The sequence below is a fragment of the Pholcus phalangioides genome, unplaced genomic scaffold (genome assembly GCF_987345545.1).
Source record: "Pholcus phalangioides strain wild (caught in Gottingen) unplaced genomic scaffold, Ppha-v1.0 ptg000013l_1, whole genome shotgun sequence".
Taxonomy (NCBI): domain Eukaryota; kingdom Metazoa; phylum Arthropoda; class Arachnida; order Araneae; family Pholcidae; genus Pholcus; species Pholcus phalangioides.
Window position 1 is genome coordinate 8,525,781 of NW_028301606.1, and position 11,603 is coordinate 8,537,383.

The window sequence follows — 11,603 nt, forward strand, 5'->3', positions numbered from 1 at the left end:
ATGTTAACTGCCTATACCTCTATGTTTCTGAGACATAGAGTTAGCATTAGAGGGTTATAAAAATAAAAATTTAAACAAGGATTATTGTGCGGTGAAGGTTTTTTACGATTTCTCAAAAATATAAGGGGAGGGGGGATCAAATGAAAACGGAACAGTTGAAAAATTTTGTTTGTTTTTGTATGACTGTGGCGAAACTCTGTGTAGAGGTAAAGCGGGAGGTAAGAAAGGCAACCCTTATTGCGAAATGGACTTGCCTAGGTAGTCGCGCGGAATCACGTGATATGTTCTGGCGGTCGGCCGATAGTATCGTCCAGCAGGCAATCGGGTGTTTATTTATATGCGTCTGCGGAATATTTGCGAATAAAGAAGAGCAACGTAGCGTTATTCGTTTTTTTAGTGGCTGAAGGATTCGGAGTAAGTGTAACATACGAAGTGCATATGCGAACAAAGGCAGTGTACGGAGAACATGCACTGTCATTGACTCGTATGCAGAACTGGCATAAGCGTTTCGGGGGGGGGGGGGAAATCTGTAAATGTGTAAATGACGATACGCGACCTGGTCAAAGTCAACTGGTCATCACAGATGCTTTCTTGAAAGAAGTCGACCAGATAATCAACCCAAACAGACGACACACAATAAAGGACATCAACAAGAAGGTGGGAGTGCGTTTCGGTTCCGTTCATGCCATCATTACAGAGAAACTCTACTAAAGGAAAGTGAGTGCACATTAGAAACACTTACGCCCGTCCTTCTTGCCGGGCAATGACAGTACATGTTCACTGTACACTGCCTTCGTTCGCCGATGCACTTCGTATATGTTACCTTACTCCAACTCTTTCTGCCAGTAAAAAACGAATAACACCATGTTGCTCTTCTTTACTCGCAAGTATTCAGCAGACGCAGACCAACCAACCTATTGCTTGTTGGACGATACTGTCGGGCGACCACCAGCACATATCACATGATTCCGCGTGACTACCTAGGCAGTAGGGGTTGCCTCCCACTCTACCTGTACATACAAAGTTTCGCCACACTCATACAGAAACAAACCAAATTATAACAACTGTTTCGTTTTCGTTTCATACACCCTTATACAATTTTCAACCACGCGCGCACGGTAATTCGAAAAATAATTAACGATCGAAAAAAAAACCAATTTCAGTTTTACTTGCATTGATACAAAGATCAAAATGAACTAAAAGGCTTTAGATCGAAATATTTGGTTTATAAAAAAAAATATTTTAAAAATTTTTTTCATTTTTTTTTAATTCCTGAAAATTTAAATTTAAAATAAGAATGAGTCAATGAAATTTCAATCTTTTAGTTCATTTTATAAACTGATCTGCTTTCTTCATTTTGATACCAATATTGTGTGGTTATATTGATGCTGTGTCATTTTATCATGCTCGTAAGCTATTTTTAATGTATCTTGTTTGGAAATGTTCAAGAAATTAATTTCAAAAACATGTGTAAAAAAAATTGAAGCATATAAATCAACGGTTAAATTTAAAAAATACATATATAAAAGTTATTTTTAATGATATTTTGACTAGGGCATAGTTTTTCACTATGTTAAAAGGTATGAGAATCCCTTAACCATACACACAGATTTAGCAAATCTCTTTCCCCCTCCCGCGATTGGATTTTCATCATGTAAAGAAATCATACCTTAAATATGTAACCGTGAACACCACTTCCGTGTTCTGGAAATGTAGGTAATGCGTCTCTCTCTCTTATTTATAACCTTGAAGGCATAATTTCGAATCCACATTGATGAGAGGCTCAGTGAGGATATTCCAAAACAGTCGTAGTAATATACTGTTGAGATGGAGTCGAAATGAGATACGTTCTCATGTAGGTCAATGACTGCTTTCGCGTGAATCAAAAGAACTTAAGGCTTGTAATGACCCCAAGTGTCCTGACCTAAAGGCCTACTCGATAAATATAAAAGTAGTTTTCACTATTTCTCGTAATTGAAAGACTTTAATGACAAATAAAGGGGAGAGAAAGTGTTTTTTTTGGGGAAAAACGTATATTCCCCTACAAGTTTTTTAACAGGAATCGTGGTATTAAAAAATATGATGGCCTCTCAATTATTCTCACTCTAAATCGAATATTAAATTCTTGACTGGAATATCAACAGTTCAGTTTGTGTCAATGACCGAGAAATATTATAGCATCTAAAAATCATGAGGATTGCATATTAAAAATATACTCAAACTCGTTTATAACGTTATCGAAGATTCGGCCAAATGTTGGCGTTACAACCGAGGTTAACTTTTTCCAAATCATGTATGTATGGGGGAAATGCAGGGTGGACAAGACATATTTGAAAAATTAATAACAAATAAACAAATTGACATAAAAAGTTACAGTTAAAAGTACTTATTACAGTCTACAGTTTTTTTTTGATAAATTCATAAAAAAGTTAAAATTTAGCTTTAATTCAGGCTCATAAATTTCACTCTTCAAAAAAAGTTAAAACTTATCGCTTTCACCGATGATTATGCATAATCCTTTCAGACCCGAGCATTCATTTTTCGGAATTTTCAAAATGCCTTTGTGTATTTTTGGTACTGAAAAAATGCATTAAAAACATAAATGCCATCAAATCTTCATTATTGTTATTTTTTTTAAATTTTCAATTGAAAATTTTTTTGTGAAGAAACAACTCACTTCGTTCAAGTTTTTTCAGCCAAGATGATGCAGGGTATATTCGTCTTCACATACAATATTTTCCAGAATTTTATTGCTAAATGTAATGTAGTAAATCCTACTTTTCCCGGAGCCACTTTCTCCTGGAAACCCATCTTAAAATCCCCTGAAAGTTCAACGTTAAGAAATGCCCTCTGATGAAAGCCCCTAAAAAGTTCATATTCAGGGCTTAACTCCCTGAGGTCAAAAGAAAAAAAAAATCTTACGGTGAGAAAAAGCAACCCACACATTTGTGGCCCCAGTGTCCGAATGAGGATACTACCTCCAATGTAATTGGTGAATTTCATAAACAAGAAAAAAAAAAAAATTACCGAATGAGTATAATATGCTCGATAAATATGGTTTGATTCCGATATAACGAACTCCAATTTAAGCAATTTCACAATTTAACGATTAAAATCGCGATCTCATGATTAAAAATTCATTAAATCTAAGAATTTGTTAAATAAGAGTTCGTTACATAGAGGTCAAATTTCAGAATTCGTGAAATGGAAATTGATTATAGGAGTTATTTCGGGTATGTTCGGGAAAAATTCGTTTAATCGGAGTTCAATATATCCTGTTTAGACTCTGACTCACAAGTACGGTATCTAAATAATAAATCTTATCACGTCAATGGGACTGATTCATCACATTTACCAACACGAAATGACGATTATGCATGATTATGCCTAATCGTCATTTCGCGTTGCATTTCGATTATGCATGATTATGCATAATAACCGGCAAATGCAATGAATTTAGTGCGATTTATCATGTTCACCAACGAAACTTGGGTATTATGCATAATCGCCAGTAAAAATGACAATTTTTCTAGTATTTATCAAATTTACCTACGGTGCTCGGGTGTTATGAATAATCGCCGTTAATAGGGATAAATTTAGTGAAATTTATCAAAAATTCCAAAATTGTCAGCGATTATGCATAATTAACCGGATTCATCACATTTACATAACAGGGTGATTTCCTAATTCCCGCTTTTTCGCATTTTACTGGTGAACCTAGACACATACTTCCAGTTGGAAAAAAGTATCTTATAACATGTAGACCTCAGATACGTCATTCATGGTGCAAGAGGTTGTATAGTTATTAAAGTAAAAAAAAGTAATTTTTATACGGACGACCTGTCCTCAAAAACACAATTAGAAAGTTGCTGTACGGTCTCTCCTGAGGACAGCGAAGAAAATTCCACGTTTCTAAGTGCAATATTCGCTAAGATATTTTTGAATTCGAAAATCAGCAGTTAGGAAAGAACAGCATAAACTAACGGACAACGCACCTTTTCCTCGTTTTTATGCGGTTCTTTCCAAACTTTTCTTCGATTTTCAAATTAAAAAATATATCAGCGAATACTGCACTTAGAAACGTGGGATCTTCTTTGCTGTTCTCAGGAGAGACAGTACAACAACTTTCTAATTGTGTTTTTGTGGACAGGATGTCATTATAGAAAGATAATTTTTTCATTTTAAATCTATACCTCTTGAAACATGAATGATGTGTCTGAGGTCCACATGTTATTTTGATATTTTTCTTAATTGAAAGTATGCCTCTGGGATTAACGGTTCGACAGTAAAATGCATGCGGCAAGGGGATTGATGGAATCACCCTGTATACGACTTGAACTCTTGAATGTTTAGTACAATTATGCGCATTATTTGTCTCAGAATCTTATTGAGAAAACAGTATTGCATGAAACTCTGGAGTTTTGATAATTCTGGATAAATACTCGGCAAATCGTTCTGAAATTCCGGGCACGTGAGCCTTAAGCCGTATTCACAATTTCCAATGAAAATTTAGTCACGAGTGTATTTAGGAGGAACAAGAAAAGATTACATAAGAAAAAAAAGGTTTTTGATCAATCTGTATATATGATAAAAAACTGCAAATGATTTGTAACTTTCGCAAAATATTGTACTGGAATTGTGAAATACTTGTGTTTGTTTTTTCGTGAGAATAGTGCATATATTCATGAAGATGTTTTCTATAAAAATTCCAGTTTTCATCGCATGTTTTATTTGCTTATAACATGCGGAGTTTTCAACCAATTCTTATGAAATTTACAAAAAAATTGTTCACTACACATGAGAGAAACTGAAGAAACCGCGAGACACCCAGGCTCTCTGTCACAAGAAGCAACGTAAGCACTTCGCCCCCCCCCCCCCCGGAGGAGGGCCAGGGCATCTCCGGCAAAACATGAGGCAACCTGCGTAGGAATTTAGAATTTGGTAATTCCTTATTCAATGAGATACGAGTATTTTTAGTGAATGATTTTCATCATGTGCAGAAAATACCTATTTTATTTTCTCATAATTTGGTTGTCAGATATATAGAGCAACTTTATAAAAAATTCCAGTTGAATATCGTGAAAATTCAGAAAGATATACGCGATATAGTGAGCTGTAATTTAAGTAACTGGCTGAGAGTGAGGGATTTTATGCATATTGATATTTCGAATACTTTCTGTAATTTGATTATTCCTTTCAGAGTTTCTTCATTTTGAGATCATGCACGTGTGATACGTCCAAGCATTTTTTTTTATATAGCATCAGACACATGTCTTTAGCACAATCGCATAAAGATGCGGACTTATTTTGAAGTAATCAAACAACATTTAATTCGTGCATTAGTAGAGGCTCCACAAATATAAGAGGAGAAACATCATCGTCAGATAATGGAGAGAAAAAAAATTATCTACTCACAGAGAAAAGATATTGACCTCTAAAAATCCAAGGTAAAAAAAACAAAACAAAAAACTTATCATTTAGTTTAAGTTGCTCTTGTTCTAGCCATCTACTGTAGGCTACTCGTATAACTAGTCTCGATTGTTTGAGCTAGATTCCGGAGCGTGACGGACTCATTGATCTCTGTCTGATCTTATTCCATAACTGGAATATTCAACGGATAAAAGACATCCTACAGGTTTTCTAATGTACCCATATACAGTGCAGCTTAGCTGGTTCAGACTCGAGCATTCATTTTTTTTTGGAATTTGCAAAATGTTTCTGCATTTTTGATTCGAAAAAAAAAAGAAAAAAAGAAAAACAATGCGCGCGCATTAAAAACATAATCGCAAATCTTTATTTTTCAATTTTTTTTCTCAAATTTCCAATATCTGTTTCCCCTGAAGAAATAATTCCCTTCACCCAATTTTTTTCAGCAGACAGGGATGATACAGTTTATATTCATATTTAAATACAATTTTTTTCAGAGTTTTATTTCAAAATTTTACGTAATAAATCACACTTTCCCTACGATCCGTCTTAAAAACCCCCATCTTGAAAGTTCAGTTTTGAGTGCTGTCCACTGATGGAAGCCCCCAAACTTTTCACATTCACCATATTCCCAACTCAGAACTTACACAACCATTTAAACGGCATTGACGAGATATCTCGCCTCCTCAAAATCCTCTTATTTTGGTATTGACAAGCCCAGACATTTTCTAAAGTTTATTTTTCAAGCACTCTTCCCTACACCCCCGCTTAGTTAGCCAGACGCCCTTTTATGATTTTGCTATGGTTCTCAACCTGAAGCTATATTACGGTCCTGGGATATTGTAGGGAGGGGGGGGGCACAGGTGAAAATCAGGTGGAAGGAGAACCATTACAAGTGGTCTAGTGGGGGGGGGGAGGCGGTGTAAGGGCACAGAGAGCTATGAAATATAAAATTCAGATGTGAAGAAATAAAGTTTTTAAGTGAAATGTATTGTGGGGGAAGAATGTGAAAATTTTCAGCATTTCTCAGTAGGATCCAACGAAAGAGGCTAATACAGGGGAAAAAAATATGAAATTCCTAACGCATTTAGTCACACTATGGGTGTCGTCACCAGAGGTTCAATATAACCTTTACGATCAGGGCCGCAACTAGGGCAGAGCAGGTTCCGGGCACTGGACTAAAGGCGGGGGGGGGCATCATATTTACCCTTTAACTGCTCCTTCTACAATACACGGGGGCGCAAAAGTGCGTGCTTGCCCCGAGAGCGACAAGTATCTATTTGCGGCCCTGCCTATCACACTGACCGGGATCGCAATTTTGTTGGTTACCAAATCTTAACTTCCGGGTGCAAGTCAAACTAGGGTTGACAACTTGTATGGTGAAAATGAAGTTGGAATGACCCTCAGCTTCACTCTGGCCATGACGTTTGACATGAACAGGCGTATTTTTCCAGCTGAGCAACCGGGAGTTGATATTTGATAACCAACCTAAGTGGGGTCCCCGGTCAGCGTAATAGGTGTTATATTTAGCTTCTAATGAGCCCCGTTTAAATGTGCAAGATTGGGGGTCGCTTTGGTGATTATTACCTGCATCACAACTTTTTTTTTCTCACGGGGAAAAAAAAGGAGGGACGAAGATCAGTCAAAAAGTCCCATCTTTGTTGCGGAATAATGGTGGGTGACTCCGAGCTCCTCTCCCATAATCCTTTGTGCCGCGAAAACGACTGTAAGCTCCTAGTCAGCCATCTTGAACCAACCACTTCCGTTCAACCCACGTAATCAGTGACGACTTCCGTGAAGAAGAGGGAGAATACTGGCATAAACTAAACGCCGTGTAAACGGGTTATAGCGAAAATCCCTGCTACGGGTAACCTCCAGGGATATTTTATTGAACATGTAAACGGGGCTATAGTGTGTCGAAATGCATTAGGGATTTTGCATTTTTCCCTTGAATTTGGTTTTTTTTTGGGTTCTGTTTAGAATATCATAGGTAAAGATTTATTTAGTCTTCCATATTTTCAGAATAAAGCAAAAATGTTCATGGACCGATTAATGCATCGGTACATCGGGGAATGGCCCGAAAGCTTCATGTCTATATTATGGGGGATCTGCATGATGATGTATGTGGGGGGGGGGGGGTGGATAAGACGAGGGCGCGAAGGAAAAATATAATCAAAAGGAGTCCCAGAGGTGAAAAACAAGTATAAGGAGAGCCATTGAAAGGTAGTTTAGGGGGAGCCACATAGAACTGTGAAATGATTCAGATATGAAGAAATATAAAACCGTTGGTCTCAGAAATGTCTCTGAAAAAAAAAACACCCTATGATTGTATGGATGAGCAGTAGAAAGCCTATATCATAGAAAAATGTTTCTCACCCGCCGGGCCGCTAGTGATTCCCCGTAGCATTTCTCTCCCCAACTCATTCCGTATCAGTCGTGTGTATATGACCGTCACTCACCAAAAGAAATCAACGGCACAGTAGACTGACTATAGGTTGAGAACCACTATCATAGACTAGGGTAGTGATAGGCAAACCACGGCCCGCGGGACAGATGTGCGGCCCACTTTGAGGTTTTATCCAAGCCACCGCAGATTTCGAAACAACAGTGTAGAAATTTTCAAGTTTAGTGTTTAAAAAAATTACATTAACCTATTTTTGACTGACGTTGCATTTGCGTAACAGTTTGTTTAAAATTCTTTTCCGAGTAATTTTCATACAAATTTTTGTACGAAATGAAAATTTTTAGGAATTAAAACGTTTAATGAATGTGCTGGTGTTTTTTGAAAATGTTTTATAAATAAATTTGATTTTTTTATGACCTTTCAAAAATGAAATTTTATCCTCATTCGCAATCTAATTTTTTTTTTCATCACCATGAATAGGTGATTTCCTGTATTTTAAAATACAGGAAAAACAGTTTTCTCCCCAAATTTTTTGTCACGAGATTCATAACATTTCCCAAATTTTTATATAATTCACAACTTTTCTCAGAGTGTTTCTTATTATATTTATATTTGAGTCATAATCACCGCCCCATACCGATATACCATATTGTATGACTGGTAAAATCCATGCGAAATAAATCGTACGGAGAAATTTAGGGGGGCATATAATATTTTTTAAGCAGTAAATCCTGGTATTGATGTATTTTAGTTTATTACTTATTATTACCGGTTGAAACTTCCATTTAAGGTTTATATTGCAAACGATTCCTAGATAGTTTATTTCATCAGGTTCATTTATTTCGGTGCAGTGACAATTAATACGTGAGCAATGTCATACATGATATTGTATTGTTATTGGTTCCATGTTTCTGTTATTATATAATTGGAAATGCATAAATTTATTTTTATATAGATTAAGGGTCAATTTATCGTATTTTAGCCCTTGTAAAATTATTGTTATATAATTTTCAGCTTTATATTTGAAGTTTAGGTTATCATTATCCGAAATGAAAAGAACTGTGCGTCATCTGCATAACTTATAATATTTCCATTCATTTGTAAGTGTTGTATATCATTTACATAAATCAAAAAGAGTATCGCTCCGAGTATCGATCCCTGTGGGACACCTATTTGCTTAACAAATCTTGTTTCATTTTTCGTTAAGTAGCTTTTAAATCAGTCGTGTATTTTTCGTCTTATACCAGCCTTATAAATTTTATCCAGAAGTATTTTATGGTCAACGTCGTCAAATACTTTACGTAAATCCAAAAAATAGCGAAGGTTTTTTTTATTGTTGTTGACATTCTTGTAAATGTCATTCAGTGAGTTTTAGAACTGCCATTTCTATGTTTTTTCTTTTATTCTCAAGAAATCCAAATTGGTTTTGTTGCATTTTTAATTGGATTGCTCTATTTTAGGAAATATATGACATACATATTTGTTGTGAGCATCTTTTTCTCAGCCACCTCGTTGGGCATTTTACCTGTTGTGGCCTTGTATTTGTATATGAATTGTGTGCAGTTTGGTCAAGAGAGGTCAAATATGCCTTCCTGCTTTCGTATATGGGAAATATAGTTGTGAGAATTTATATGAATTGAAATTGTTTCGAAAACTTTTACATATGCAAAAAAAATAGAACATGGGCAATAAATATGCATAAATTAATTAAAATATACTTAATTATTTTTTGCACAATTGTGAAAGATGCGTCTCATTCGTAATGAAAAAACCGTGGCAGTCTCAAAGAATAATACAACATATTCCACCACTTCATTTCTAAGCATAAAAATTCCAATCACCGTATTCTTTCCGCATTAGCTGACAGGTCGGGAAACAGTGAGAATAACTAGTATGCCGGGAATACCCGTATTTTACGGCATGCCGGGAAATTCGAGTCACAGATTCTGAAAAATTATTAAATACCTTTATTCTTAAAATCCATTGAATTTCCTGTATACATGAAATGATACTTATTAAACCTCGCTTTTCTCTGTATGCTGTCTGTAAGCGGACCAAGCCCCAATATTCAAAAAGTTGGTTTTGTCTTGAGTTTTACGGCATGTCGGCTGATTCGGGCGAACACGTATCAATCAATGTCCGAATATGTCCGGCCCGCCAAAATTTGTCTTTTTGGATTTTTTGATCTGCTACTAAAAAGTTTGCGTATCACTGGAATAGGGCAGGGGTTCTCAAACTGTGCGCCACCGACCTTTGTCAAGGGTGCCGCGGAGAGGCGGCCTACTAAGGTTTTTCGAAGAGATGCTTTGTTAAACTGCGCTGAGGAGCCGCGGATAAGCGTTTATTAGAGAAAGGGGCACCTCGAGTGGAAAAAGTTTGAAAATCCCTGGACTAAGGGTTCTTAACTTACTGTGTTCCACAAACCCCTTGTGACAATAAAATGAAGGCCACGGTCCCCTTTACTATTGTTCACTCTTATCGTTGACCAATGGCTATTTTTTGAACCGTTGGTTTTAGAGGCAATTTTCAGTTAGAAAAACTGTTTCAAACGATGTCACCCATAATGCTAAACGTCGTTCAAATGAAAAAAAAAAAATTATTGTTAAAAGTTACAAAATGTAAATTTTTAAATGGTTCCATTGTTATTTAACTTCCAATCACAAAGTTGTTTCTCCTCTGTCTTTCCTGAGGCCAACAAAAAGATCTTCATGTTTCTAAGTGCAATATTGGCTAGGATATTTGAGTTCAAAAATTAGAGAAGAAAGTGGAAAAAAAACCCAGCAGAAACGAGGGAAAGGAGCGTTGTTTGAGGGAGGGAAGCGAGGCTTATGCTGATCTTTCCAAATTTTTCTCAGATTTTTCAATTCAAATATCTCAGCGAATATTACCAAGCACTTAGAACCAAGGAAAATTTTTCTTGTTGGCCTCAGGAGGGACAGAGCCCCTGATAAGAAGCAAAAATGGTTAATTAAGGGTAAATTTCACAGTTTGCCTTTATTTTACTGTTAGCTATACATAGAGAAAATCTTGCTTAACAAAGTTAAATAGTTTTACCTTGAATTTCATTTCCACAATTTAGTGCGATTTCATATATCTCTGAACGCGCAAAATTTCAGCAACTTTCAAAAATTGGCACCAACAATGAATCAACACTATCTAGATGAAAAAAAAATGTTGTACGTATGCAGCCGTATTTCTGAAATACCAAAAAAAAAAAAAAATTAAGGAAATAAATTGGTATAATGGGTTTTTATACCGTGTACTCACCATGTATATTCAAATACACTGAATAATTGTTACAATTTTTACCAAAATATAAAATTAATGAACATAAATCCATTATATCGTCGACATGAAATTATTACCGTGATGAAACGAAATGTGCAAATGCAGTAAAATTCACAAATTCATGAGGTCAAACTGCATGAAGAAATTGAAAAAATCTTAAACAGGAGAAGAAAACCGTAATATGTTCAAACATTGCGAATTATTTCATGATAACTTTGAAAAAAAAAATTTTTTTGTACCGTAATACGTAGAGATAATTTTCGTATTTACGAAATATATGCGACAAATGCAAAATTTGTCATTTTTGATGAATAAAAAAAATGCAAAGATTTGATTTCTACCACTTTTCTGCAAAATCTTGATAATTTAAATTTTTTGAAGCTAAAATAAGTAGTAATTTTTCCGAGTACTTGAATTATATAGCTTTCAACTGAGTACATAATTTGATACTTGGCCTCATCGTAATTAAACAATATAAAAAACT